Here is a 5,570-nt window from a genome sequence, read left to right as displayed (position 1 = left end):
TTTTACATATATAAACTAATATAAATATAATTTAAAATGTAATATTAACAAATATTATAACTAAATAGCATTTATAATCAAATAAACTAAAATTATAGACAACAAACTTGCATTAACATCAAATACCAAATTTGTTGTTGTACATTTCACATACATCAATTAGTGTGGGATTGTAGTGAAATTTGATGTAAAAATGGGATTTTGGTGATTATGGAGATTCCCTTTACAGAGCAACACATTCACACTCAATTTCTTGAATAAACATGTTTGATAAAATTATAACATGACAAAGATAATAAATTTTCAAGTATTATTATAAGGTCTTCTTACAATAATAAATCATACAAATATTAGTTGTGCTAATTTTATTTCGAATAAATATTTGTTGTTGTAAAAACGAGACAAAAATGAATTTTAAAAATTAATCAGGAGCGGAAGAAAAAGAAAAGGATGGGGAATAAAAAGGAAAGTATTAAAAGCGAATTATGGATACAAATAAACGAAATGATATCCAACTCATTAGTAAAAGACTCTTAATTACCCTAGACGACCTGTGTTCGAATCCTTTAAGTAACAATTCAATTGAATTTGGAATGGAATGAAATGTTATCAGGTTTGACCACCTGTTTGGTTGACAAACATTAAAAGGAAGTATGTTAAAAAAAATTTGTTTGATTCACATAACATAGCTTTGGAATTCAAATGTAATACTGGTAAATGACCAAAATACTCTTTTCTAATTTTTTTGAAACTGAAGTCCAACTACTGTGATTCATATTAGCGATTGTCAACGGTTTAGATCAGCGGTGGTTCAGATAGGCGGTGGTCGGTATTCGTTCAGATAAGTGGTTATCGCCAATGGTCCTGTTCGGTGGTGGTTTGCGTGGTTCAGATCATAGGGTCGACGGTAGTTTAGATGACGATGGTCGACGGTGGTTCAATTAATTCTATAAATTCTTTAATAAATCATGTTTGCATGCTAAAATAATAAAAACTTGTAATTAAAACTATAAGATAAAAAAAATAGTACCAAATCTTCGGTAACCATTTTTAAAATATTATCAAATATTATCAAATATTTTATAATATAATAAAAGATTAATGTGTGTATATATTGTCATCGGAAGTAGCCCACCAACTACGAAAGCAATAAGAGCCGACGGTAGCCAACGAAATGGCATCTTTTGACTTTCGATTTTGAGATGCCACATTTTTATACCTTTTATATCCAATAATCCAAACATCAATTTTTTAAGTGTTTCTGAATTACTAAAAATGTTGCATTTTTTATTTATTTTTACAAGTTGCATTTTCCTATCATAATTTATTAACTTTTCATAGTTCGAATTATATATATCTACTCTAAAACTAAGTTTTAAATGGGATTTTAATAAGTGATGAATTTTAAACTGTTAAATATCAAATCATTTGAAGAAGACTATTTCTATATTGATCCAAATTGTAACTCAAGAAGCTCATACATATGGTTTACAAATAGCGGTCCAACAAGATCCCACAAGAGGCCGGCAGTCTTGGGATTGTCTGCGTCATAGAAAGAAACACCGAGCTTCTCTAAAATAAATATCACAATGCTTTGTTGGCTTATTTTGGGGACAAATCAAATAAGTACAGCCGACTTTATTTATAAATAAATCATTCGGATAATTTTCTTGTAATATGTGATCTTGTTACGTACCTAACCGAAATAGAATTCAAAGTTGACCATGTTTGGTTGTGCTTGATTCATAAACCCTTGTAGTTAGGTCCGGTACTTTTTTAATTAGAACCACATAAATTAGAGTTGTACACTAGTCGGAACCGATCCAAGCTCAAGCTTGACTAGGCTTGAGCTCGACTTGATGGTGTTACAACTAAATTTGAGTTCCATGGGTCTTCTTTATGTATGCTTGAGAAAGATTCGAGAACTCGAATAACTCAAAATTATCCATCAAAATTATATTCTTCTCCTCTCTAGATGCACACACACAGACGTTGAATATAAGGGACATTTACGTAAATAGTTAATTCATTAAAGTGATTTTACTTTGTAGCCATCTTAGAAATCTGTTTTCCCAAATAGCCAAAGTTTACAAAATAAAGAGTTTCCTTTTTCTGCAATTGGTTAAAAAATTACATTTTACACTCTTATAATTAGTTATTTAATTTACTTTAGATCACTTGTTTTTTTCTTTTTTATTTTACACATTTGTTATATTAACACACATAATCGTATATTAACTAAAATACATAAAAAAATATGTGTCTTTTTTTTATAAATTACAAAATTATAATTATCCCGTTAATACGTTCAAAATGAGTCTAATGTTAAATAATTTTTTTATTTAATCTTATATTATTAAATATTATAAATACATACGAATTATTTTAATACTTACATTTTATATCCTTGTAGTTACAGATTAAATAAAAAAAACATAAGAATAGAAAGTGTAAATATTAAAAATAATTCGTACGTATTTATGTTATTTAATAATATGATTAAAACCGAAATGTATTAAATATTATGCTCATTTTAAACGTAGTAATGAGATGATGATGATGATGATGATGATGATGATGATAATGGTGTATGTAACACCCCCGTCTCGCGTGGTCGGAGGATGGTGTGTTATGAAGGAAAACTTAACAACATAAATAGCTAGTATACACGGGAAAACCAGAGCTACTATGAATATCCATTAAAATAAAATGTAGTAAACTAAAAGTTAAGACGACATGGACATAAGTACAATAATACATAAACAAAAACTATTATACTATCCAAGGTCGTCTTCAAAATAGTCATATTCCATCGCTCTCAGCCCCGTGATAATCTCACCTACGATCTTGTACCTGTCGAGGACAAAACAAACCTCATCTGAGACAATTGCTCAGTGAGCAGATAATTAAAATAACAAAGATTGCGATTATATAATCAAGTTAATAAAAAAAATATAAGAAATCCGAAAACCGTACATGAAGTGATCAATTATAATTGACATGAAATGTTCATACTAAAAGAATTTAAAATGATATCATCAAATCAAGAATTGAGAATAAATAAGAAAATCAATTGGGTTCGAGGGTTGTATGGACCACTCGAACAATGGAAAATGAGTGTAAGGAAATACACTTAATTACCCACCGATAATCGGCTCCTGAATACAATTCCTATGATCGATCCATTCGCCCTCAAATTGACCGGTACCATGCCAGACCTACTTATTGACATTGGGGTACAATAGCAAGGATGTCATGACAATTTATAGCTATCATGAAAGTGTCACGACATCGTTGCCCTCGATGTCGTGCATTAAAGCACAAAATGCTTAAATCATCAAAAACATGTTGATTCAATGTGAAAAGGGTGATCTCACAAAATATGGAACTATTAACTACTACATGTCAAAATAGAATTTCGCAAACGGTTCAAATCCGACAATGGTTCAATACCAAAAGAATCAAATTCAAAAGTGTAGCCAATAATAGTCATATCAAAGACAAAACTCTAATAATAGCTCTAAATAAGATCTATAATCATTGTCATATTGGACACAAATAATTAAAGGAGCTATCAAACTCAAAATGTCCCAATTTGATTTCATGAATTGAAAATAAGAAACTATAATTATATATAAGTGATAGATCCCGAGATGGTAATGAGATACGATATTACCTCTATAATGGACTAGTGATTAAGGAAAGTCGTAAGAATCGGATATCCATACCTTAGACGGTAATCGATGTAGTAAGCACGAAGCTCTTATCCCCTTGTTAATGGTCCTTTATTATTCTAAGATGGTCCTGAATAAGTTTACACATGATTGTGACTGATTGGTACAAGATCTACGGATGTTTCAATTCTTAAAGCATAAATCCCCAGCACCTGATAGCTTTGAACCAACTTGATTTTGATCATTTTTATCATACTTAGAAATGCATTCAGGTATTAATGTCTAAGCAAAAAAGTGGTAGGCCTATTAGTTAGGGTTCCAATAGATTTGGATTCATCCCATTTAGATCAAAAACCTATTTTATATGAATTTTCTAAAAACAATGTGCAAATCCCATTTTTATACAAGACCAGATATAGAAACTCACTTTTTCGAACATCATTGAGCTAAAATCAGGTCTGGACATAAATTAAAAAGTTTTAGCAGACAACAGATACCTCTCCAAAAATATATGGCACACCTCAATCGGATCAACGAGTGGTTTTATATGAATTATTAAACAACCAACAACACCATGATTCATATGCACAACACAAAACGGTTCCTTTTATATAAATTGACACTAAAACCATCAAGAATCAACTATCTAGCTTTACCATATCGCAAATAAATGACTAAAACTTAATTTTCAACTTCTTTAACCAACAATAACATAGAAATAACATCATTTACCAAAGGTTTAGCCTACTAATCAAAACTTTATGAACCCTTACATGAACTTTTGGCTGAAACAAGGGGTTTAAATAGTTAGTACAAGAATTCTCACTTCAAATATTACTCCTCATCAATTACCTAATTTAATATTAGTCTCTACATGCATTTTTCTTAACATTTCTAGTCCCAAGACCAATTTATTTTCTACAAAATTGCCTCTTTACATAAAACTTGGACTTACATTATTAGTTCAAAATACAACTACTTTAAGCAAGGGTACAAATAGATAAAACATCTAATTGTCATGGAAATGAATATACCAAGATTAGTTGGTAACAAAATCTAGGTTGTTATAGTGTAATTTACAAAAAAAAGAAACGTATTTTTTATTTATTTTAGTAATATATGACTATATATGTTAATATAATAAATACGTAAAATGAAAAAACAAATAATTTAAAGTAAATTAAATAACTAATTATAAACGTATAAGTGGAAAAGAAATTAATCAATTAGAAACTTTATGCATAAAAGATATTTTCTACGTAAAGTCACTGTTTTTGCATAAATTCTCCCTTTTTATGTAAAGTCCCTTTTTAAATTATATATTTTTCCCCTGAAAATATATTTTATGTAGAAAATCCTTTTTTTACGTAAAATTTTGTAAATTTTGTTTATTTAAAGAACATTGTTTCTAAGATAATTAAAAAGTGAAATGACTTTGATGAATTGATTATTTGTAAACATAGTAAACGTGAAATTAACAAATGATTAGCCCATAAACACACACACACACACACACATATAGAGTTGGGATCATATGAAACAAGGTTGTTTTCGTGAGACACGTGAGATGTCATTTTTACACTTAAAATTTCACAGCAAAACACTGTAAAACTAACTTTCAAAGTGTTCTTGTTGTGAAGGTTCGACTTTTTTTACCTTCACAACATTTTGTTATGAAGTTTTATATGTAAAAATGTTGTCTCACGTGAACCCAACCATGTGTGTGTATATATATATATCTATACTATATTATAAAGCATTTGGCTAAAACTCTTAAAAACTCTTAAAACTCTTAAAAATTCTTAAACCAAATTTCATCTCTATGCGATTTCATCCCATATATGAATTCGTATAACTAACTGCAGATAAACACAATCAAATACATGATAAACATCT

Source organism: Cynara cardunculus, assembly GCF_001531365.2.
Source record: "Cynara cardunculus var. scolymus isolate 2C chromosome LG 11, CcrdV1, whole genome shotgun sequence".
Lineage (NCBI taxonomy): Eukaryota > Viridiplantae > Streptophyta > Magnoliopsida > Asterales > Asteraceae > Cynara > Cynara cardunculus.
This window is presented reverse-complemented; position numbering follows the sequence as displayed.